A 26,091-nucleotide genomic window follows, 5' to 3' on the forward strand; every position below is an offset into this window, starting at 1 on the left:
GAAGAGTGCAGACCACCTAGCTCCATTCTCTGGCGCTGAACTGTGGCTAGAGAGGTTAGGAGGTTCTGAGGGTCATGCTTTGTATGTCTGGGACTGGAGCATTAGACTATGCCCTGGCCATGCTGCTCAGCCACCCAGACCACCATCCGGCAAATGGGCACGCATCATCAGTGCTCGTGAGCTATCACTGAAGGAGTTGTTAAAATTCTGGGACGATATGGAGGGAACCTGCTTCAGCAAGCGCATGGGGAATGTCCTCTGCCAGACAGGCCTGGGTTGGGAGGTGGATAAACCTGGTGAGCCTTTAGGACGGAGGCTGGAGGAACTGTCCACCTGTATGTTCCTAGGAGAGAAGTGGGAAGGGAGAAGTCGCTGTGATGTCCTCTAATGCCCGCACTGAAAAATCTGTCTGATGGGACAGAATCCCATTGTCCTTATTCAGCCTCCTCTTAGCTAAAATTCTGAAATCTCGTGTCTCAGAGGCATGAGTAACAGTGTCCTGTGTTGACTCTAAATGTTTTCATTTTTCTAGCACACGGATTTTTTTTTTTTCTGCTGCTGCCTGATTTTTTTTTTTTAAAGGATCATTTAACCACAAACTCCAAAGAGGTTTAAAAACCATCGAACCGGGACACAGCCAGCGTGTTACACAAAAGTATACTGTTTTCCCTGCATGTGATTAGTCGACATTTACAAATATTTACTTGTCACCTGCCATGTGCCAAGTACTAAAGCATTCTGTGTCCCGAGGGAAAGAAAAACGCTGGACAAGGAAAGAAAAAAAAAATCTATTTTTAGGAACCTCACATTTACGTGAGGAAGACAGATTTGCTTATGATACAAGTCGGTGTAGCAACCTGAGACAGAAACCATAAAGGAATGGAGCGATCGGCACATTGTTAAAATAGGCAGGGCCGTTAGTCTGCAGAGAACCGGGCAGAGGGAAGGAGCCGCTCCAGTGTTCGGCTCAAGACTGAGGCTGGAGGGAAAGGGGCGGGGGCGGGGCAGCCGGAGAGGCTGATCCCGCTGAGCTCAGGAGAGCCCGGTGGCAGGGCTTGGGCCGAGCAGTGATAGGAGGCAGTACAGGTGATGTTAGAGATTATGGCTGCCTCGTGGAGAACAGACTGAAACAAAGAGAGGGCGAAGGCTGGAAACGCCAGGAGGGCACTAGAGCCGGCAATGTGGGGACCCGCTTAGGGGAGAAGAGGGCCTACGGAGAATCATAGGCAAGATGCACTTCGTGAAATCGTCCACTCGCTAAGACAGAACGTCTAGCGTCGGCGGCTTCTTTTAGACATCTGCATGATTGGCTCAGTAACTCCGAGAGCTGCAGATATAAATAGAGGCACCGAGAGCACACAGGTATAGACACGATATTAATGAGATCCAGTGGGGAGCAGGGCAGGTGGAGGGGAAGTGACTGGGAGACTTTGGCCGCGTTAGAATGGGGATGGGGTGGGGTGGGGGTGGGGGTGAAGCTGCGCCAGAAGCCAGAGAGAGAGAGGGAGAGAGAGATGGAGAGAGAGAGAGAGAGAGAGAGAGAGAGAGAGAGAGAGAGAGAGAGAGAGAGAGAGAGAAGAGGAGAGGCAGCTCTGCGGCCACATGGAGGGGTGGCTCAAGGCAGGGCAGAGACAGTGGGGTGAGTACAGTTGACTGAACCTCATTTGGCTTCACCCGCAAAACGCCAGTTGCCACTCTGGGTAGGATACTCGCCTGCTGCCTGCTCCCGGGACCCCTAACTGCTGAAGGCTCACCTGGCATAGGAACCTTTGTCTAAGCATAGAGAAGGTGTTTGCTCCAGACTTTCTTTTATAAATTTATTCATTTTACATCCTGATCGTAGCCCCCTCCCTCGTCTCCTCCCAGTCTCACCCTCCCTCTGCTTACCCCCTAGTCTTGTTCCCTAGTCCTCAGAAAGGGGGAGCCCTCCTCCCTTACCAACTGACCCCAGACTATCAAGTCTCTTCAGGACTGCTTCCTCTTTTTCCATGGCCTGGCAAGGCCCCCTAACCTGGGGGAAGTGATCAAAGAGCAGGCAACAGAGTTCATGTCAGATACAGCTCCTGTTCCCCTTACTAGGAGACCCACATGGAAACTGAGCTGCCATAGGCTACATCTGTGCAGGGGGCCTGGATTCTCTCCATGCATGGTCCTTGGTTGGTGCAGCAGTCTCTGCAGGCCCCTCAACTCCACACTTTCTAATAATAATACAAAGGGTTTAATGAGACGAGACAGACTGAGCTCACCCTATGCAAACAGGACTATCTGTGACTTGCTAACAGTTCTTTTTGTTTTTACTTTTTAAATGGCACAGCTACAGAGTCTGTTCGTGGTAGAGTTCAGTGTTAATTCCAGCCTCCTCCCTGAGGGACTGCTGAGGGCTTATCCAGAAGCCTGAAGGGAAATCCTGGCCCCGGCTGGGTCCTGTTGGTTGTCCGGGCTCTTTATGTTTGTACACTGATCCTTATCTGGGTCCCATGCCAGTTTATATTGGGACAGCTGCCGCTGAGCTATTGTAGAATTCTCGTTCTGTTCATGTGGGTGTAAAACCCACTCTTGTGTTCAGCCTTCCTCAGCTGTCCTATTCTTGGTCCCAGCTTGCTCCTTCTCAGACCTGCAGAGCTTGGGAATTTCTGGAGGTTTGCATTGCTTCGTGTGCCCTCTCGTGTGCTGGCCCGCTGCCTCTCTTGAATGGCTTCTCTCTCCCTGCCATTTGACAGTGGGAAGGCTTCAGGGCCTACCTGATTTTTGGCAGGGAAAGAACAACTTCTAAAGCAAGTTGCTATAGTTACCAAGTCTCTCCCATAGCACAGCAGCCACTGACTGCTAGTATGTCTGGCTCTAGAAGATACTCTTCTCGGATTCTTTCTTTTTTTTTTTTTAACCACTTCATGCTCGCTTCTGCTTCTGTGTGGGTTACACAGATAATGAGGAGCACAGGGAGCACACATACACGCTGATAGAGTCATACATTCCAAGTTGGACATGCCTGAAATCACAGATGTCTTCCAGGCGGAATTTCTTTACTGGGGCCCACTTCAGGAGGTTTGCTGCGGTGACAGCAAGTGCATAGGATTTTATTTATTTATTTATTTATTTATTTATTGTTGTTGTTGTTTTCATTTTTTCCTGTCCATTTCAGCAAAGTATTTGTAGCTATTTCTGGACACAAATTAGGTACGTGGAAAATTCCCCCGATTCTTTTAAATAATTACCTGTTGTTCTATCTCTATGGGAAATTAGAAGTTGATTGTAGATTCACCTGGGAACATTTCTGAAAGTTAATGGATCAAATCAGCCCCATGGTTGAAGTTTTTCTATTGTTTGGGTGTGTGACTATAATGACTAGAAACGGTGACATTTGGAGCCTAATTTCCTGTCTTACCCGACAAGCAGACATTCAGAAGGCAATAACTGAGGTGGTCGCGTGCACATTGTCACCTTCTCTCCCCACAGAGGCACACAGCACAAGCTGGGCTGCTTGTCAGTCTAATGAAGGATGTGGATGGTGACCTGGCTGGGTATGAGCCTGTGTCTCCCTTCCCTCTCACCCTTCCCTGACTTCCGATCCAGCCAGGCCTCTGGTGTTGAGTCTGTGTGGGCTGCTCAGCAGTACATCACGGCTGTGCATACTCTGATGGGGATTCTCCTATTCCTCGTATGGAGCTGGTGTCTTGCGAAGCCGAGCTGGCTACAGGAAAGGGCTCAGCTTCAGCTGGACAGGTGCAGCTGTCTTCCACCAGGTGGGCTTCTGGGCCTGATGGGTGGGCTTCCACCGGCTGCTTCTTCCTGTACATGGAACTTCTAAGCCAGTTTCAGACAGATCCAAACAGGCCAGTGCAGCCACCTGCAGGGGGCGAAGGTAGCCAGCGTTCTGCAAATAACTGTGCAGGTTCTCAGTGTGGGTTACCCTTCTCCCCAAACTTTTTTACCTCTGGGGACCTGGGCATTCCAGGAAGAAAAAGCCCTTGGTCTGACTCTCCTCAAGGCACCCGCTGGGTTCTCTACCTAAACTGGTCACAGGCTGCTTGCAGCAATTTCCACTCTCTGCCTGGAGGGGCAGGGATGGGAGCTGGGGAGGGTGTGGGCAGTGTGAGGCCCCAGTGAGAAGCACTTCAAGCTCTCAGAAGAGGAGGGGGAAGCGGGCTTTATGTGCTCTGGAGTCATTTTTTTGGAAGCAAGTTTTTGTGTTCTGGGGTGATTTCATTGGAAGCGGTCAATGAAGTTGTTCTGATTTCTCTCTTGGGCCCAGGGCACGGTTGCTCTCTCCCAGGCCTGAGCCTGAGGCAGCTGGAGCAGCTAGCTTGTGAGGCCAGCAGTCTCCCCTCATATTGTTCTTAGAGGCCCTGTGCTGTGCCACGTGGTTGTCAATCTGATAAAAACATGGCTTTGTACCCTTTGACTTAATAGTTAAGGCAGGGGAGTAAATCTGGTTCCAGCCTGCCCATCACATGGACCATATCACTCAAGGAGGGCCGCCCTCACAGAGAACTCACTTTCTGAGGAGCCCCCAAGTCCTGAGGCTCTGCTGTGCCCCTGGCCGCTTTGAAGCCCTGCTGGGTGGCCTCTGCTACCGGCTTCTCCACACCTCCATAAACTTTTGCATTACTCAGCCATCCTCTCCTGTCTCAGTCACTGTTCTACTGCCGTGAAGAGACACTGTGACTATGGCAACTTAAGAGAAAGCATTTAATTGGGACTGGCTCACAGTTACAGAGGCTTAATCCATTATCATCCATTATCATGGCAGGAAGCATGGTAGCATGCAGGCAGACATGGTACTGGAGAAAGAGCTGAGAGGTCTAGAACCAAATCCAAAGGCAGCACTGGAAAGAGAGAGAGAGAGAGAGAGAGAGAGAGAGAGAGAGAGAATGAGGTAGGGAGGGTGGGTAAGAGAAAGAGAATGAGGGAGAGAGGGAGGGAGGGTGAGAGAGAGAGAGGCAGGCCTGACTTGGGCCTTCCTCCCACAAGGCTGTACCTTCTCCAGCAAGGTCACACATCCTAATCTCTTCAAATAGTGTCACTCCCTATGAGCCCATGAGGGCCATTTTCATCCAAACCACCACACTACCCATCTACTTTAGCTCTAACAGCCTCTTGGTGACCTCGACCAAGCACAGAACTGTGGTAACTCTTTCTATCACATAATAGACTTTTAGGCCAGTGTCCCTGTCACCAACAGCCAGCAGCCTCTACCTACACAGCCGTTTTAGACTGAGAAGCACCCTTCAGACTTTATCCTCTTTCTGCCCAGATGGCCATGAAGCTGTGTCAGGTACTTTATCGCTGTGATCAAGTACACATCAAAAGCAGTATAAGAGGGGAGAGGGTCATTGTGGCTTATGACTCAGGACACACAGTCCCCTGGAGGGAGGAAATGTCACGGGAGAAGGTCCTATCATTTGGCAGAAAGCAGAAAACTCATGGAAGTGAAGCCTGGGTGTAACCTTTAAAGGTGTCCCCAGAGAACCAGTGCTAGTTAGGCTGCAGTCCCAAAGGTTCCACAGCACCTAGGAGCAAGTATTCAAAGATAGGGTTGTGAGAGATGGTTTACATTCTGCTACAACAAGCCTAAGCCCATGCATTTTCCTGGATTCTTGCTTCTCTCACAGCTACCCATCAAGTCTGTTTTAAAGGCTGGGTTACTGGGGCCAAAAGATGCACATGTCACCAAACATGTCACTCACTCCCCACCATCGACCAAACTCATCACCCCAGTTCTGACGCTTTGGATAAGCCCAGTCTTCCTCCGGGGACTGCAGTGAGGCCACAGGGGCCCACTGTGATTTTTGGGTCCCCAGCAGGAAACAAACCATAAGGTCTGTACATATGAGAACGTGGCGGGTAGAAACCTTATGAACAGATACAGGGAACTTGTTTTCATTTTCTTCCTTAGGTTCCTGCCACCCACTAGCCCACTGCTTTGCTGTGGGAGCAGCCGTCCTCAGGGTGTGTGAGGTTTGATGGCAGCTTGAGACCCCATTCTGGAACAGGCCCATGCAATCAAGACCACCCTTCTAGCAACCCCCAGCTCAGACTGCTGTGATTGCCTGTGCTGAGCAGAAGGTAGATAACTGGGCCTGAGAGAGAAGAGCTGGAGCAAGGGGGAAGTTGGCTGTGTTGAATTGCAGGCTCCCAGAGGAGAGCTACTGGCTGAGCTCTGACAGCAGGTGGCATTTATTCCTTAAAAATGCACTAACTCTGCCTTGAAACTGAAGAATAGCACCGCCTTTTCTCTGATCTTTTCGGGAGTCGGGTGGTGGGTGTGGTAGAAATTGAGGAACCATCACAGAGACAGCCGTTCCCAGAGCCCTCCTGAGGGACTCTTCTCCTCAGGGCTCCTCAGGACTGTGTGGTGGCCAGCCAAAGCCCTTTGTCACTGGGTCCTGGCATTGGACTGCCCGGCACAGAACTGAGATTCCCTCACATTTCTGCCCACGTGAGAGCAAATTCCTCAGAGCAAAAAGGCCGGAAACTCTTGGAGTTCACAGAGGTCTGGTAAACACCGTATTTTCCGGGTCACCAAGCTGATGAGCTCCCAAGGCCTCCGTGTCCACATCTATAAAGCGGGGGTTTCAGTATCAGTCTCTGACTTGTGTTAGGTCAGGTTCCAGGGAGGGAGGTCTGAGGTGGGCCCGGACCTACACATGATGAAGGGAAGCAGGACTGGGCAGGGAAGCTGCCATCGCTACATTGCAGGGTCCCCCGGAGGAGGCCAATGGGTATACTAGACTACAAATAACTCATTCTCCTGGCTTCTCTGTAGGCCTCAAGGAAGGGAAAGCTCCCTCGCCACTGACATTGAGTTTTCTCCTCGTCAGATATGTGGGTCCCAGAGTGGTTTGCCTGATTCAGAGGGGTGAAGGAACAAATCAAATTTAATGGAGTAGCTTTCATTCCCGCCTCACACTCTTAGCACATGCCCAGGATTTAGTGATCTGTGCTTGTAGAAAAGCCACTGTCATCTCTCTCCCATCCCTTTGTCAAGGATCTATAAAAACCTTGCAATAAGTTGAAACCAATTTTTCCATTAAAAAGCAAAAGCCAAAAATAAGCCTGGATGTGGTGTGCTTCTTTGGTAGTTTTGCTGATCAGTCATGAGCGTGGATTGATATTGGTAATATTGGGTTTCTACTGAAACAGTTGCAAATAACTGCATCAATTGCTTACTGTCAACACAACAGACACGGAGACTAGCGAGAAACACATGCTTAGGGTTGTGCTTAGGCTCCAGACCTCAGCACAACCGACTCCATGGAGGAAGTGCCATTCAGGCTGTAAAACTCAGCGTGCCGACAGCACCACCTGCCAACACTGAATCCATTACAGACCTGGGAATGTCTTTGAATGAGCTAACCTTGTTTTTTTGGCACCTGTAGTTCTGCTTCTGGCTAACTGTTCTTGTTAACTGAGTATGTCAATGCAGAACATGGTTTTTGTGCTTGAAAGCTCAGCTTGAGAAAGGCTCAGGTCTATGCTAGGATCCTGAATACCCAGTGTCGTGGATGGCCAGCTAAGAAAGACTTTCTGTTAGTTCAAACCTGTGTCTGAGCAGTCTTCTCTGATGGATACCTCACAACAACAACAACAACACAAAACAGATGATTGAGACATCTGCACTAGGGGAATAACAGACGACAGAAACATATCGTAGACACATGTCGTACGTGACCTTTGATCTGTTTCAAATACTGCAAGAACAGAAGAGTGGTCTCATGGATGACTGAGCAGACAAAGGCTCTTGCCACCACACCTGGTGACCTAAGGTTAATTCCTGGCACCCACGTGATAGACGTAAAGAATCAGTCCCTGCAAGTTGTCCTCTGACTTTCACACCCATGCTGTCACACACACACACACACACACACACACACACACACACACACACAAATATATGATATTTTTTCATTGCAAAAAAAAAAACAACCCCTGGAGAACAGAGAGAAACTGATCATCCTATATTGTAGTTCAACCTATAGATTAAGTAAATGAGAAAGAATATTATAAAAATCAACAAAACACTTTAATAGTTTGTGGAGCATTAAAAATAAACTTCATTAGGTAGCCAGCTAATCATAAATGAATTCATAAGTAAACAATAAAAAATACTGCTAAACAATCCCTTATGTTTACATAAAACAACATACCACCAAATAACTGCTGAGTTGAGCTCCTAAAGGGATTTAAGAAGGGTTCACTTGCAGATCTAATTAATTTCTCAGAAAGCACCAGATGTGAATAATAGATAGAAGAACTTGAAGAAGAATGACAGACGAGCAAGAAATGATGATTTTAAGATCAGGACTCAATAAAAAATAGTGAACAACAACAAAACAATTGACAGCTTTGATAGGCTTTTTTGGAGCACTGACAAGACAGATCCCTGAGAAGATTTATCAACAGGGAATAAAAGAGAAAGACACCATAAAGTATAGGATGGAAAGAGGAAAATAACTATGACACAGAGACTGACAGGCATCAGCACAGATACCCATTCACCCCTGAATTTGAAAGTCAAGAACAGTACAAAGTAAAATTGTGGGATTTCAGCACTGAGAGGTTGAGCTAGATAGCGCATTGGTCAGCTTTCCATCGCTATAACTGAGTGCCTGAGGTAATTATAAAAAGAAAAGATTTACTATGACTCACAGTTTTCAAGCCCCAGGTCCTGAGCAGATGAGTCTGTGAGAGGACAGCATACCGTGGTGGGGTCTGTCGGAAGAACAAAGAATTGTGTCATAAGCAAGGGAGCAAAGAATGGGGAAGAAAAAAGGGTGTGCCACTATTCCATCAGAGAGAACCCCACTAGCGACTGAACATCCTCCTACCAGGCCCACACCTTTAAGACTACACCACCTCCCAAACAGCAGGTGGGTGACCAAGCCTTTAACATACAAACCTTCAGGGACCGTCAACATCCAGACAGTAGCAAAGCAATGAACATTGATGTGAGTTCCAATTTGTATTAAATACGTTGAAAAGGGAGGCAAAGGGTGACCTGCCAAGAGACCACAGGCTCAGGCGGTCTCATAGGTGAATGTGGCCATACGTGCTAATGACCAGGTTGCTAGGGTTTGAATGGGACATGTCCTCTGAAAATGTTCATGGGTTGAAACCTTGCTCTGCAGCTGGTGACACTGTTTACAGGATACTGGATCATGAGCGTGCTAAACTAATCAATGACTATTAGGAAGCAGAGCCTGGGTGGAGGAAGTAGGTCACTTTGCCTGTCCCCTTCCTGACCCCTTCCTCTGTTTCCTGGCTGCTAAGGGTGCAGCCTCGACCAAATGCCACGGTCACCATGGTGCTCTGCCTCACCAACAGCCACAGAGAAAGAACCAGGCAACCATGGACTGGAGTCTCTGTGACCATGAGGTAAATCTCTTCTTCCTTTCAACAGTTATTTTTTTTCTCTCGGGTGTCTGTCACAGTGACAAAAAAGAAACAAAGAAATTGTATCACAAAATAGAAAAATGAAAGCTGTCTAATTCAATTTGTGATATAGTATAATCTTGATTCCGTAGTCAGAAGATATATGATAGATTCACTTGACTTATGAACATGGATATGTAACAAGAAAAAATATTTGCTCAACAGCTGCTTATGCTTACTTTTAAAATAATATTTCCCAGTCAAGCAAGCCTTAGTCAAGGAATGAAAAGATAGCTGGACATTAGATCAACGAAGGCCCCGATTAAAAGACTTAAGGACACTTTTGTATTTATCCCAATCTTTGCTTAAAAAAAAAATTAGAAAAGGAAAAATGCTTATGAAAGACTGTATTTTTAAAAACATGCCCACCAGGCTAAGAATAGCCGTTCCGAAAGTTTGTGAAGCTTGCAGTCCAGAACCTTTTAGCAAATAAAGAACTGTCTGCAGTGAGGAGCCTTGGATGTATTCCCTTGAGACAGAACCAGAATAATGACACCTCTTTCTCTGTTACTGCCTTGGGCTTGAAGTGATAAACAATGCTAGAAAAAGGGGAAAAATCGTGTTAGAAATGGGATGAGGGAGGGAAGTGGGGTGTGGTGGCACACACCTGTAATCCCAGCACTCTGTGAGGCACAGGGGGATCACTGTGAGGCCAGCCTGGTCTTCTCATCTCCTCCCATGCCCCTCTCTAAGTCCACTGATAGGGGAGGTCCTCCCCTTCCATCTGACTCTAGCCTATCAGGCCTCATCAGGACTGGCTGCATTGTCTTCCTCTGTGGCCTGGTAAGGCTGCTCCCCCCTCAGGGGGAGGTGATCACAGAGCCAGCCCCTGAGTTCATGTCAGAGACAGTCCCTGTTCCCCTTACTAGGGAACCCACTTGGATACTAAACTGCCATGGGCTACATCTGTGCAGGGGTTCTAGGTTATATCCATGCATGGACCTTGGTTGGAGTATCAGTCTCAGAAAAGACCCTGGGCTCAGATTTCTTGGTTTTGTTGCTCTCCTGTGGAGCTCCAGACCCCTCCAGGTCTTTCTGTCTCCCCCTTCTTTCATAAGATTCCCTGCACTCTGTCCAAAGTTTGGCTATGAGCCTCAGCATCTGCTTTGATACCTTGCTGGGTAGAGTCTTTCAGAGGCCCTCTGTGGTAGGCTCCTGTCCTGTTCCCTGTTTTCTCCCTCTTCTGATGTCCATCCCATTTGCCTTTATGAGTGAGGATTGATCATCCACTCAGGGTCCTCCTTCTTGCTTAGCTTCTTTGTACATATTTTAGTATGACAACACATGCTGGAGAGGATGTGGAGAAAAGGGAAATCTCCTCCATTGTTGGTGGGGATGTAAACTTGAACAACCACTTTGGAAATCAATCTGGTGCTTCCTCAAGATCTAAGCATATATCCAAAATATGCTCAAGTACACAACAAGGACATTTGCTGTTTGTAGCAGCTTTATTCATAATAACCAGAACCTGGAAACAACCCAGATGTCCCTCAACTGAGGAATGGATACAGAAACTGTGGTACATTTACACAATAGAATACTACTCAGCAATTAAAAACAAGGAAATAATGAAATCTGCAGGCAAATGGTGGGACCTAGACAAGATCATCCTGAGTGAGGTATCCCAGAAGCAGAAAGACACACATGGCATACACTCACTTGTAAATGGATATTAGACCTATAAAATAGGATAAACATACTAAAATCTTTTTTAATCTTTTGTTAAAATGTTATTCATTTTTATTTTTCACGTGTGTGAGTGTTTTGGCTGCATGTAAGTGTAATGTGGGCACAGTGCTGGTGGAGCCCAGGAGAGAGGGTCAGATATCTTCAAATTGAAATCAGAGGCATGTGGGTTGTAGGAGCAGAGCTCAGGTCCTCTGCAAGAGCAGCAAACACACTTAACCAATGAGCTGTTTCTCCAGTCCCAGTCTTTTTAATTTTTTCTTTATTATTATTATTATTATTGTTATTATTTATAAATAGTAGAGAAGGAGGACCCCCTTTATCAGTGGACTAGGGGAGGGACATAGCAGGGAAAAAGAGAGAAAGGGTGGGACCAGGAGGAGATAAGGGAGGGGGCCACAGCCAGGATACACCAGAGGGGGTGTTAAAAACCAGGTGGGCAAGCTGGCTCTGGGTGAAAGCCCTTGTTGATTGCTAAGCCAATGACATGAGTGTGGTCTCTGTTCCCACACGGCGGGAGGAGAGAATCGACCTCTGAAACTTTTTCTCCAACCTCCATTTTGTGCTCTGGGGCATCCATTCTTCTCCCCAACTAACTAAATAAACAGAAGAAAAAAATTTACATCAGCTAGAAAATGAGATAATATTAGAAAGTTACAACTGGGAGATATAAATTTAGTATTTACATATTTATTTGATGTATAAGCTATAAGCAATTCAACTCGAATAAAAATTTCACTTGCATTCTGAGACACATTCCTGTAATTTTACAAATAAACAAATGTTCATATCTGAAAAGCAAGAGTAAAGATAGGAAGGGACCACTTCAAATAGACATTGACGCGCTCTGGAGTACAAATTAATCTTTCCGAGTAGTCTTGGAGTAACTCCAGAACATTCTGCCTCACCAGAACATACAGGGAGGCTTTGAGAGTTTACGTACATGTGAAAACACACAAAGTGCGGAGACTATGCTGAAATAAAAAACAACAACAACAACAAGAACAACAAAAACACCACAGGAAGAGATCAGGAGAAAATATTCAGAATGTCTAAACTAGGTCTGGGATTGGGGTTCAGGCTGTACAAGGACCTTCTGCAATTTACATAAATAAATAGAAAAATGGCTGATGGATGGGACAGGCAAGTCAGAAACTAATTACACAGCATTGCGAAATACATTATGAAGAGGTGCTTAGAATAATTAATAAACAATGTAAATGAAAATATTAGATACTAATTTATACTAATTAGCCCGGCAAAAAGCACGAAGTTGGATGATGCCAGGTGTTTGCAAAGCTATAAGAAGCCGTGTGCATCGCCAGAGGGAACAAGCCACTAGCTCAGGCTTTGAAGAGGGCGATCAGGTCCTACACTGAGGAATACAGCACGCGCGTTGTCTCAACCCGTCATTTCTACCCTGTGTGCTTTTCCCGAAGAAACTCACCATCTCCCTACTGAGATTGCTCCTTACAGGGCTGTCCATCGTGGAGTTGGAGGAACTTGGTGCCACTAGCAAGGGGAGCAGAAAGGTAAGATAGCGTGGGGTACAGCATGGAGTGTTTGGCAGCTGTGAGGTACCAGCTCGGAGTGCCAGCGTGCTAAATAACAACACGTACTTTCTAGGGACACGGCAAAAATAGATAATTACTCCTTGACTCGCAAAGAAGTTATATACAACAAACGTATGATGGGTTGAAGGTTATCAGTTAAAAATACATCTGATTTGTTCCTTGACTCACAAAGAAGTTATATACAATAAATGTGTAAGTTGAGGATATCAGTTAAAAACACATTGAATTGGAGCTTCCAAGATGGGTCAAGAATTATAGTGTTTATAAACTATATAACACAGTACTGGAATTCAGATTTCCAGAAAACCTGAAAGTGCTGAGTGGTTGTAGCAGCCTGCCTGTAATTCTAGCCTCAGAAGGTAGAGAAAGGGCTAGCCCCCAAAGCATACTGGCTAACAAAACTAGTCACACCCTCAAGCTCTCAAGAGGTCGTCAGTGAATAAGATAAAAGAGCAACTGAAGACACCGACCTTGGGCATATACACGCAAGTACACACATGTACATAGGCAACCACATACACATGCATACACACATGCACAACATACACACACGAAAAATGGAAAAAGATAGTGCACTTACGGTCCTCCCCTCCGGAGCAGCAATGCACTGTGGGTACCTGCTGCTTTGCTTCCTGAGTGCAGGTGATTGGCAGCTGTGGCTGGTTCCTGCTGCTGCCACAAGAGGCAATATTGTACCTCATTATCACTAGCCTGGGGAAAGGAGCTCAAAAGCAAACCACGTTTCTGCTGAATTGAGTAAAGACATTGCAAGGTTGATCAGGAACAGTGGAGACCATCTGTAAATGAAGACCAGAATCCTCCGACAGTGATGAGAAAAGACTAGGCAAGGTGGGGGGCGGGGGAAAGATACAGTTCTTGAATGGATGAGTAAATATTGTGTAACTCATTAACAGTTAAGTTGTGGTCATTTAAAACTTTTTGAATGGTATTTTGTTAATTATTTGAGAATCTCATAAAGAGTATTTTGATCACATTTATTCATCCCCAGCTCTTCCCAGATCCACTCCCACCTCCCTACCCACCCAACTTTGTACCCTTTTAAAGTCAAACCGGCCAGAAACACTAATTCAGATTTGTGCTACCCAAATAATCAGGTGTGCGGCCATTCCTGGAGCAAGGGCAATTTACTGGGGCCACACCCTTAAAGAAAACTCACTTCTCCCAGCATCTATCAATTGCCAATAGCTCCTTAGATAGCGGCGGGACTTTGTGCCCTTTCCGTTGAGATAATTTTAACACGCGGAGAAGTTTCAGCTTTAACATGTCAATCTGACTAAATTTACCTTGCGCTAAGATTTAAAAATATGTCATTTTCCCATTTGTTTTCAGGATGTCACATCATCAAATCATTAAGAATCATGAAAAAATGAATCTTAAAAAGCCAAAATGGGTTAATCAGTTTAATTAAAGAAATTGAGCCTTTAAACTACAGCATCTAAGAGGGAAAGGAAGGCGTATCAGCATGATGGTGACAGGTTAGCCCCCACCAGTGTTTAGTCTTTTAAAATACTGCCATCTGGGCCTTTTGTCTGAGCATCATTACATATTTTGTGCTGAAACAAACTTAATGACCTGTTTTGTCACCTGGAGTAGACGGCCACCCTCTATGAACACTATCTGTAATGTCCATTTCCAGTCACTTCGGCTTTCTCTTCTCAGGACCAGCCTGGCCTCCCATCCCCCGAGGTGCCTGCGTGGACTGCTGATTTCTGGACCGCTTTTCTGTCTCTATGAATTCATTAATAAAATGCAAATTGCTTGTTGAAGGGAATTCTCAGTGGAAGCAGATTTCAGATTAATTGGAAGGTCGCCAGCGGCAGGGTTGGGCCCCTGGGGAAGGGTTGGTTTGGAAAGAGGAACAGAGCAAGCAATGAAAGGCCATGTCTGCTCTATCACCCCTTCCAAAGCCAGTGGCCTCCCAGTGAGCTTCAATGGCCTGGAGTACGCTGTCTGCTGTGGGCGGCACCTTCGTTGAGTCTCAATGATACGGATTCCCAGCTTTTCATGGCTTCTTCCCTGGACTCTGGCTTCTCTGCGTCTCATTTTCCTGAAGATTTGATGCGGTCTGGGGGCAGCTGCCCAGAATGTTTTGCAGCGTATGCTTGCTGATGGATTCCACTTGAGGCTTGCTGCTCCCTCCAATTCTGTGCAGCCCTAACTGAACAGGCATTTACTGGAAATCTGCTTCTCCCTTCTCCTCCCTAGATCTCTCTCTCTCTTCTTGTCTCACTCTCCTGATATGGAGTATAGCATAGATGATTTGGCTATCCAACACAGACACCTGTAATCAGCAAAGATAGAGGGACCTTTCCAAGCATTTGTGTGTGTGTGTGTGTGTGTGTGTGTGTGTCTGTGTTGGGAATGGGAAAAAAATAGAGTCTGTGCCATCTCTTTTGGGGATTATTCAAGTAGTAAGTTTTGTTAGTAAAAAAAACAAAAACAAAAACAAAACAAACAAAAAACAACTTTTACACATATATGTGCATGAAAAGGCCAAAGGAAGACCCCAGGCATTTTTCTTTATTACATTGTTATTGTCAATGTTGCTGTTGCTGCTGCTGTTTTATTGACAGTGTCTCCCTGAACATGAAGTGCTACATTTGGCTAGGATGGAAAGGCTAGAAAGCTCCTGGGACCCAGTTGTCTTACCTGTTCCCTTCTGCTCCCCAGTACTGGACTTGCTGCCTGCCATGGGAAGAAAGCTACACCACATTTTCACGAGTGTTGGGAATCTGAACTGGGGTCCTCTTCCTTTCACTCAAGCACTCTTTCCCATTGAATAATCTGCCCAGCCCTCTATGGAGAACAGTCTACGCTTTGTAGAAGAACGATATAATGGAGAATGGTATGTGATCCTTATCCGTAGTTCCAGCTACTGAAGAAGCTAAGAAGGGAAGAGAGCTTGAGCCTAAACACAATGAGATCCCTCTCCTCTCCACAAGGAGAAGAGGGGGAGGGGAAAGAGTTGGAGGAGAGAGAGCATGTGTGTATGTGTGTGTGAGTGTGATGAGTATGAGTGTGTGTGTGTGTGTGTGTGTGTGAGAGAGAGAGAGAGAGAGAGAGAGAGAGAGAGAGACTCTTTTCTCTCCACAGCTAAACATTAAACACTTCCCAACACTCTCCAGTGCAAAGGCTGCCGGAACAGCTTCACGTGTGTGGGGAGACAGGAATGAAGGGAAGAGAGGACTCTTTTCTGGGGAGAATGGGCCTCAAATCATCACCAAGTAGCTTTAGCTGAGAAACAATGTTTGCAGGTGGCCAGAGGCAGAGAACGCCCCACCCAAGTCTTAGAGCCTCCGAGAATGAGTTAGGTAAAACAAGAAGCATATTTTAAAAATGCCTGATGTGGGGCCTAGAGAGATGGCTCAGGGGTTAAGAACACTGGCTGCTCTTCCAAAGCTCCTGAGTTCAAATCCCAGCAACCACATGGTGGTTCATAACTGACTATCGTGAGATCTGGTGCTCTTATCCGGTATGTAGGCACACACACAGGCAGAATGCTTTATAAATAATAAATACATAAATCTTAAAAAAAAAAAGACTGATGTGTTTAATGGGTGTTGGGCTAGTGGCACCAGATAGGACTTACCCTGATAAAAATTACAAATTTGGACAGCGAGCTGCAGAATGAGAACTAAGGAGGTCATGATGGTGCCTCTTAAAAATGTAAGCTATACATTTCAATCCTTGGCAAATCACATTAGTAGAAGAAACAGCTGTACTAGTTGTACCTTATTAAAATGTGTCAAAAACTATGACTCCTCCTGTTGGGAAGGTCCCCTGCCCCCATCTCCGCCTGGGGAATCTGGGCTGGGCACACCCACTGGCCTTGAAAGCATGAGAAGGGACCGGTTCTGCTAAACATCGGAGTGGAGTGATATGCAGCCATTTCTCCAGCTGATGTTTTGGGGTCAATTCCTGGGGTCAATAAATTCTGAGTGTGTGGTCATGATGCCTTGGGGAGGGTGTCACAGTGAGCTCTTTCTATAGTAACTTCCTTTAAGATTGTAAAACTATATACTTAGTTATTGTAGTTAATCTGCATGCGTAAGGCCAGCTAGCAGAGGTCGTTTCTCTCTTTCTCTGTGTGGACCTCAGGGACTGAGCTCTATTCGGCACCCGGCTGCTTTACCCTCTGAGCCGGTGCACTGCCCTATAGTCATTTTCATCATAGGACTTTAGCATTTTAATTTTGTGTGTATCCTTTTGTTTTTAGATGGGTTCTCTTACACTGTAGCCCATTCAGGCCTGGAACTCAGAGCAATCCTCCTGCCTTAGTTTCCCAAGTGCTAGGTTACAGGCATAAGCCAACAAGTCTGGCTTAAGCATTATCACTTTTGATGCTATTCTTAGTTCAGAAAATTCCCTGCTAAGGCCTTGCCATTGCATATTACCGAGAACGTGGGAATGCGACTGGAGACATTTCCCCTAACTTCTCACAGAAATTTTTTCTAGCCTCACAGTTAGCAGTTAGTTCACGGCTTTGGGGAGTCAGACTGAACCTCAACGCTAGAGTTTTCAGTCTGACCCTACATATATTTCATATGGCCAAACACAGGATCGTTAGTAATGGGACCAGAGTTTGAAGCTCAGACACAGGGGTTCTAAGTCTGTGTTCTGCCACAGGCTGCCCCATTTCTTCAGCCAGCATGCCCATCTCGTGGTCCATGAGACACACGCATCCCAGAACTGCTACAAGGGAGGCCCAACACACCTGTAGGAGGCAGTGTCATATTGCAGTGTCAAGAAATAGACAGCCCTGCGAGAGAGAGCTGTGCTGTGTGTTTGGGGAGGAGCTTGGTGTCAGGTCAGCTCCTGTGTGACAGTCTGGCTGCTGCGGGGCTGTGATCTCCCTGCGTGGCTCACAGCCACGCTCAGGGGTTACTCAGAATCCACAGTTGTTTACAGGTTGTGCTCATCTTAGATTCTGCCTCACCGTTACTCAGGGTCAGAGAACCTGGGTGTCCTGGGTCCATCGTGTGGACACGGGCTGGGTAGCATGTATACTCACATCGAGGGGGTCAGCGAGGCTGAAGCCCCCCAATCAAAAAGCTCAAAATATCAAGTACTTCAAATCTCCAACTCTTTGAGCATCTGTGCGGGACAAGTGACCACCTTAGACCATGAAATGTTGTTTCATGCACAAATTTCTGAAAAATGACTCAGGTTATGTGAAAAATGTATAAAAAGTAAATGAAGTTGGTGTGTAGGTTTATGTCCCAGCTCAAAGGAGTCTCATTAAATTTATGCAGATATGCACAAACCCCAAAAAACAGAAATCGGAAGCACTTTCAGTCTCGGTTACTTCTTTAAAGGTTTGATTTGATTTTGAATTACCCGTAGTGAGCAGACGTGGAAGCCAGAGGCGTCGGCTTGTCCTGGAGCTGAAGCTACAGGGGGTTGTGAACTGCTTGCTGTGGGTTCTGGGAACTGGACTCTGGTCCTCTGCAGGAGCAGTATTTATTCTTAACCACGACACCATCTCTCTAGCCCCAGTCCCAGGTATTTTGCAAAAGGGCCATATGCAACTAGGGTTGCATATAGTCACTAGCTATTTAAGAATTGCTTTGAAGGTGAGGAACTGGCACTAAAACTTTGCAAACCTAGAAGATATTGGCTTTCCTAAGTATTTAGCACCAGTTAAAAAAAAAAAAAAAAAAAAAGGCTAGTAAAAATGCTTGGGAGGCCGCAGACATTCCGCATGATCAACAGATGGCAGTGTTGACCTGCTTTAGAGAGTGCTGTCAGCTGTGAGGTACTGCTCCCTCCTCTGGGTTATCAGTCGAACCGGGCTGAGAGCCAAGTGTAGTTTCCCAGTTCACTTCCTCTACCAACCAGCCCCCACTAGAAGGGTCCCTCTGAGGGGAAGGGCTGAAAGCACCGAACAGCAGAGCAGACACCGGCTGGCCGCCTTTGCATGGTTCCTTCAAGTTTGATCTAAAAAATGCTTGAAATGCTTCTTTCCCAGCAGATTTGAATCTCAAAGCCCCGAGAGCCTGTCAGCAGGAGATGAAACGTTTGAAGGTACTCCTGAGCGTGACTTGCTCTGCATGGACCATTGGCTGGTGGTGAGAAAGGGGGCTGGCAGGGTGAGGGGCTGAAAGGATGGCCAAGGGATGAGTGCAGGCAGGAGGGGAAACCACACCACGATGCACAGACCAGAACCTAAGAGCAGCATAAGCAGCACTAAGTAGTACCTCACTACGGACTTCCTGCATGCCAGGCTCTGTTGGAAGCATTTTAAAAAATTATTTATTATTTATACAGTATTCTGCCTGCATGTGTGTCACCAGACCAGAAGAAGTTACCAGATCTCATTAGAGATGGTTATGAGCTACCATGTGGTGGCTGGGAATTGAACTCAGGACCTTTAGAAAGAACAGCCAGTGCTCTTAACCCTTGAGCCATCTCTCCAAGCCCCGTTGGATGCCTTTTATAGAAGTAGTTTCATCTATTTCGTACCTTCACCTGTGAGGTAGACGCTGACTGTATCCTTGGGGCAGCTTCAGCGACAGCTTCAGAGAAGGACTTGTCATTAGTAATGGGACCAGAGTTTGAAGCTCAGACACAGGGGTTCTAAGTCAATGTTCTGCCACAGGTTGCCCCATTTCTTCAGCCAGCGTGCTCATCCCGTGGTCCAGGAGACACACGCATCCCAGAACTGCTACAAGTGACACACCTGTAGGGGACAGTGTCATATTTCAGTGTCAAGAAATAGACAGCCCTGCTTAGAGAGAGCTGTGCTGTGTGTTTGGGGAGGAGCTTGTTGTCAGGTCAGCTCCTGTGTGACAGTCTGGCTGCTGCGGGGCTGTGATCTCCCTGCGTGGCTCACAGCCACGCTCAGGGGTTACTCAGAATCCACAGTTGTTTACAGGTTGTGCTCATCTTAGATTCTGCCTCACCGTTACTCAGGGTCAGAGAACCTGGGTGTCCTGGGTCCATCGTGTGGACACGGTCTGCGTAGCGTGTATACTCACATCGAGGAGCTGAAGCCTAGGGTACAGTTTAGTGCAAACAGTACTGAGACCCTCCGTGATAAACCGGTGGGATACTGGCAAAGGTACAGGCTGAGAAACGGGATTCTCTGATGGACATGGGTGGGCAGTGACCTCACACCATGTCCAGTCTGGAGTAAAACACCCCATCTTGGTATTTGGTTTATGTTTGTGGGTTTGTTTGTTTATTTTCTTGTTATTGTTGTATTGTTTGTTTTTCTTTTCCACAGGATGTGGCTTAGGCCTCTATTCATTTGTCATAGCATCTGTGCTCCTCAGGAGAATGACAACAACCAATTGCAACCGGTGTTTCGTGAATACTCAGCACATTCTACAGCTTGTGCCAGAAGTTTTATATCTTAGGAAACTGGGTCTGCTCTCAACTCTTGGTGGGTGACTCCAATCTCTCATAATTTAATCACACTTCGTGAAGTAAACCTATCAGAATTTCCGTTTACACGTAGAGAAACCGAAGCAGAGAAAAGTGAAGTAGCAAGTTTAGACAGCGGATAGAGAGATTTGGGATTTGAACCCAGAACTCGGGAGTCCTGTCATCGTGTTCCTGAGGGAGCATTCAGAACTAGTCTGATTTCTGGTATACCACTCTGTATCTGGGAACTGGAGGACGCTCCAGATTCCATCTGGGGAGGCTAGGTAGGTCTGTGAAGGTCTTCCTCCCATCTGTAGGAGTCGGCTGCTTGGAGGTAGCCTCTCCATCTGGGGAAGCCAGGTCCGTGATGGTCCTCCTCCCATCTGTTTCTCATCGGAGATGGCTGCCGTGAGGCAGCCTCTCAATCAAAATTCTGTGGTACCACTCGTAAGGGCGTCCTTATCTGAATTGCCTGTTCTCTTTGTCTCTATCGTTGTTGCTTCTTTGACTTTCTTGAAGGATGACTTTATTATGGGACGGACTATGACTTCTTTTTGACCTTCCCCCCACTGATCCCCCAGCAGGTCTGCAGCAGGGTGCCACCAGATGACGATGGAAATCAGTAAGTGGAAGGCCCATAACCCCCTTTTCCGAAAATCCCCAAGCTCTAACTGATTTGTTTGAATCTGTCCTATTCTCACACCAGCCCACTTGGGATGATTGCCAGCAACTCTTGCAGGCCCTCCTGACTACCGAGGAACGGGGGCGGGTTCTCCTTGAGGCAAGAAAGAATGTGCCGGGAATGGACGGGAAGCCTTCCATCCTCCCTAATGAGATTGATGATGGCTTTCCCCTCACCCGCCCCAACTGGGATTACAACACACCCAGAGGTAGGGAGCACCTGAAAGTCTACCACTTGACTCTAATGGTGGGTCTCTGTGGGGCCGACCGATAAGCCTACCAATTTGACTAAGGTAAGAGAGACGGTTCAGGGGCCGGATGAATCCCCCGCAGCCTTTCTTGAACGGCTGATGGAGGCATACCACCTGTTTATGCCCTATGACCCTACCTCAGATGAGCATAGGGCAATGGTGACTATAACCTTTATAGACCAGTCAGCCAGAGATATTCATAGAAAACTCCAGAAAATAGAAGGTTTGCAAGACAAGTCACTGAAGGATTTAGTGCAGGTAGCAGAAAAGGTTTTCTACAGCCAGGAGACAGAAGAAGAGAAAGAGGAAAGAAAGCAGAAAAAGCAGGAAGTGAGGGAAAGAGAAGGAATAAGAGGCAAGACAGAAAGTTGACTAAGATCCTGACCACCGTAGTGCAGGAGAGTCGTAATGATAGGGAGAGAGTTCTGGCAATTGGAGGGGCCCTCTGTCTAAGGATCAGTGTGCCTACTACAAAGAGAAAGGACACTGGATCAAGGATTGTCCCAAAAGGAGGAAAATGCCGGAAAAACGGAACACTTGAGCCCCGAAGACCCAGGTCCTAATCCTGGGCGATGACAGCAACTAGGGGGACGAGGTTCGGTTCCCCTCCCCAAGCCCAGGGTAACCCTTAAAGTGGAGGGGAAGTGGTCCACTTCTTGGTGGACACTGGCGCCCAGCATTCTGTCCTGTTACAAGACTTTGGAGCTAAAAAAGAAAAAATCGTGGGTCCAAGGAGCCACCGGATGTAAACAATATTCATGAACTACCCGAAGAAGGGTGGACCTTGGAGTGGGCCGGGTATCCCACTCATTCTTAGTTGTCCCCACATGCCCGTACCCACTGTTAGGGCAAGATATCCTAACCAAGATAGGGGCCCATATTCATTTTAGACCAGATGGCCCACAGGTGACAGACAATAAAGGGGATCCCATTCACGTGCTGACGATTCAGCTGGAAGATGAATACCGACTGTTTGAAAAGGTGGTAAATCCGGAAAAAGACATTGACTGGTGGCTAGAGAGACATCCCAGGGCACGGGCTGAAATGGCTGGCCCAGGAAAAGCAGAGCGACAGCCCCCAGTTCAGATAGAGCTGAAGCCTCAGGCTACCCCAATCGCAGTGCGACAATATCCGATGTCTAAGGAAGCCCGTGACGGGATCCGCCCTCACATACAGCGGCTCCTTGACCCAGGGGTTCTCAAAAGGTGCCAATCCGCCTGGAATACTCCATTGCTGCCAGTTTGGAAGCCTGGGAGCAACGACTATCGACCTGTACAGGACTTGAGCGAAGTTAACAAACAGGTCACGGACTTACATCCTACTGTGCCTAACCTGTAAAACCTGTTGAGTTCCCTTCCCCCTGACAGGGCTTGGTATACCGTCCTGGACCTTAATTAAGGCTTCTTTTGTCTTCAACTTAGCCCTACCAGCCAAGACATTTTCGCTTTTGAATGGAAAGACCCGGACTCAGGGGTCTCGGGCCAGCTTACATGGACCATATTTGATGAAGCCACTGGCTGTTGCAAGAGCTGGGTGAGCTCAGCTATAGAGCGTTGGCGAAAAAGGCCCAGCTCTGCAGGAAACAGGTCAGTTATCTGGGATATATACTGAGAGGAAAAGAGATGGCTATTGGAGGCTAGAAAAGAGACTGTATTTCATATTCCCCCTCCTACTAAACAACTGAGGGAACTTTTAGGTACGGTGGGGTTTTGCCAGCTGTGGATTCCAGGATTTGCTGAGATGGCAGCCCCTCTGTATGCCCTTACAAAGGGCAAGCACTCTTTCATCTGGGGAAAGGATGAACAAGCCACATTTGATAACAAGCCTTAATGTCCGCCCCAGCACTAGGACTGCCTGATGTAACCAAACCCTTCCATCTCTGTGTGGCCGAGAATTGGGGAATGGCCAAAAGGGGTGCTAACACAGAAAATTGGACCCTGGAAGAGACCAGTAGCCTATCTATCCAAAAAGCTTGATTCAGTAGCGGCAGGATGGCCAATGGCAGTGGTGGCACTGACTCTGTATAAACTGACTCTGGGACAGGACCTTACCATCTATGCTCCTCATGCCCTTGAGAGTGTCATAAGGCAGCCACCTGATCGCTGGCACACGAATGCCCGAATGACGCATTACCAGGCTTTGCTCTTGAATAATGATAGTCACCTTTGCCCCGGTGAGAGGGCTAAACCCTGCCACCTTATTGCCGGATCCAGAAATCCAGCCCCCGGAGCATGATTGTTTGCAGGTTCTAGCAGAGGAACAGGGATGGTGAAAGGACTTGAGATTCTGGCTTTGCTCAATGCCTTGTTGCTGCCCGCCAAGGTAAGCATTATTCATTGCCAGGGACATCAGAAGGGAACTTCCAGGGCACCAAAGGGGAATAACATGGCTGATCAGGAGGCTAAAGCAGCTGCCAGAGGAAACTCTGTCCCAGTGGTGCTGACCACTGAGCTGCCCAAAGAAGAATGACTAAACTACTCAGAAGGTGACTTAAAGCTAATATGGCAAAAACAGGATATTTGACACCCGTGTGTGGGCATGGATTGACTCCAAAGATAAGATCATTCTACCACAGAAAGACGCTGAGAAATTAATAACTCAGATGCATAAGTGTACTCACTTGGGGCCAAAGAAATTGGCTGAAATTGTCCACCAATCCCAGTACCGAATATTAAACCTCACCGCTCTGACAGAGAGTGACTTGGGAATGTAAACCCTGTCAGAAGGATGGGTGGAAGCTTTTCCCACAAAAAAAACCGCTCTGGTCGTAGCCAAAAAGATTCTGGAAGACATTTTTCCTCAGTTCGGTATTCTAAAGGTAATTGGGTTAGACAATGGGCCATCCTTCATTGCTCAGGTAAGTCAGGAGGTGACCAGGTTTCTGGGGCTCGATTGGAAATTACACTGTGCTTATAGACCCCAAAGTTCAGGACAGGTAGAAAGGATGCATAGAACTCTAAAAGAGACTCTCACCAAATTGACCATGGAGACTGGTGGTGACTGGGTGGTGCTCCTTCCCTTGGCCCTCTTTAGAGTCAGAAATACTCCCTCCTTACTGGGCCTGACTCCCTTCGAACTACTATATGGGGTTCCTGATTCCCTGACTCTTCTTGGGGACCCCCTTGACATAACTAGTGGTTAACTCTGACTTGTTGTCCAGGCTGAAAGGACTGCAGCTTATTCAGAAAGAAATTTGGAGAAAGGTTGGCAGTACATATGCGCCTGGGTCCTTGGAGGTTGGAGATCTGGTATGTGCGACGACATCATAGCCAGAATCTGGAACCTTGGTGGAAGGGTCCTTATGACGTCCTGCTCGCCATTATACCAACTGCCGTCAAAGTAGAGGGCATCGCATCTTGGATCCATGGGTCACACATCAAGCCAGCTCTTCATCAACCTGCAGACACCTGGAAAGTCCAAGCCTCCAGCAACCCGCTAAAACTGAAACTCATCATGGACAATAAACTCTCTGGCCAGTACTCGCCTTCGTCAGGGAACGTGTAAATGCAGTTTAGGTCCTGACGCTCCAGAGACAGTATCAACCTCTCCCTGAGGCTGATCCACAATTTTAGGGTTAAAATTCAGGCAAAAAGAAAAGGGGGGAATGAGGGACCACCTGGGAATGAGAAACAACTGTGATTTTTTGAATTGAAGCCAGGTGCAGAGAGCTCTTGAAGGGCGGGTGAACTGTTCTGAGAAACAACCAGCTGTAAACTATCTACAACAGCTGTAAACTGTAGAGCAAAAGTGACCTGGTTTTCAGGTATAAAAACCCTGTGCTCTGCATGTTCGGGGTTGTCTCCTGTCTTTGGAGGAGCGACCCTATCGTGATAGCAATAAAACCTCTTGCTTTTGCATCGAGCTGTGGTCTGTGAGAGTTCCTGGGAAGGGCGCGCTCCTGAGCAGTGAGACTCCAGGTCTTACACTCGCTTACATTTCTCTGATGCACGAGTGAGAACATTATCCTTTGGGAAGGTCTAGACAGTGGCTTCAAGGATGGGTACTGGCTACGAGAAATCCAAGTAGAGGTGGAGTTTGAACCCAGAGCTATGGAACTCCAAAGCCCTGCTCCACACTGCTGTTCTAGTATAGAGACAGGATTAGCAACTGGATCCCATGGTCATGGAGATGAATGGGTCCACGGTTTGCTGTCTGCAAGCTGGGGACAGAGGGAAGCCAGCTACTGGTGTGGTTCAATTTGACTTCTGAGTCCAAAGGTCAAAGAATGGGAGCTGTTGATAAAAGTGTCAGTAAAAAGTCAGGAGTGGCAGGTGGTGTCACGGACTCTGGGTGTGACAGCGTCTGGCAGAGTCTGTGAGTCCGCTAATGGAGGTTGGGGACGAGGGTGGTGTGAGTAGCCAGGGGAGGGAGGCTAGCTCTCGGAGAATCCCAGCCAGCTCATAAAATACATCCAGGACTCTGCTTAGGCATTAGCAAGAACAGTGGCTTGAGGCTGGCCTGGTTGCCGTTTTCTACCACAGCCTCTGAGATTTCAATTTCCCACGTGTGAGTGTATGCTGACAGCACAAGGTAACAGCTGTGACACAGGGAATATAAGAAGGCACAGTGATATAAGAAGACCAGTCAGGTGGGCTGGTGGACAGTGGCTTCCTGCCTAGCCCCCATTACCGGATGTAGGAACTGGAGTTTCCTGTCAGTTTCTGGGAGGGGCCAACATGCATTTAGTTTTCAATCTTCTGAAGGGATCTGTGCTAACAAGGCCTCAAGATAAGTGTCCTACTCACCTTCTGAGACTGTCCCTCCCAGAGTTTCCCTGTGGTAAAGTGATATACAGTGGTCACTTGACAGATGGACAAACAGCAGACGCTCTGGCTGCCATGCAGGAAAATCTCTGCTAGCTGCAGACCAGGTCTTGTCAAGGCCCTGACTTCATGGCTCTCCCCTGTTCTGTTCTGAGGAGCGTGGGAGAGGGGGAAGGCAAGAGGGCAGCACATGAGTTTTAAATGTATAGCATATGTTATATATTTTAAAAACCCAGAGAGACAGAGAGGAAGGCTAGGGGTGAATTTCATTCCCATCACATCTTGTGATGTGTGTAAGTACCATCCCAAGCATTATTG

The 26,091-nt window shown here is 47.2% G+C and overlaps 1 long non-coding RNA gene across 6 annotated transcripts; it reads left to right on the forward strand.

The window, feature by feature from the left end:
• The first annotated feature begins 980 nt into the window (after nucleotides 1-980).
• On the forward strand, nucleotides 981-24,859 carry LOC132649463 (uncharacterized). Of its 6 annotated transcripts, none has more exons than XR_009587911.1 (4): nucleotides 981-1,362; nucleotides 18,685-18,781; nucleotides 19,939-22,596; nucleotides 24,171-24,859. It is a non-coding gene; the product is annotated as an uncharacterized LOC132649463 (long non-coding RNA). The 6 variants fall into 6 exon arrangements; XR_009587908.1 differs by having other exon boundaries at nucleotides 18,685-18,737; XR_009587910.1 differs by lacking the exon at nucleotides 981-1,362 and having other exon boundaries at nucleotides 18,405-18,737; nucleotides 19,939-20,968; nucleotides 22,432-22,596.
• The last annotated feature ends 1,232 nt before the right edge of the window (nucleotides 24,860-26,091 follow it).

This window comes from Meriones unguiculatus, chromosome 20 (genome assembly GCF_030254825.1).
Source record: "Meriones unguiculatus strain TT.TT164.6M chromosome 20, Bangor_MerUng_6.1, whole genome shotgun sequence".
Lineage (NCBI taxonomy): Eukaryota > Metazoa > Chordata > Mammalia > Rodentia > Muridae > Meriones > Meriones unguiculatus.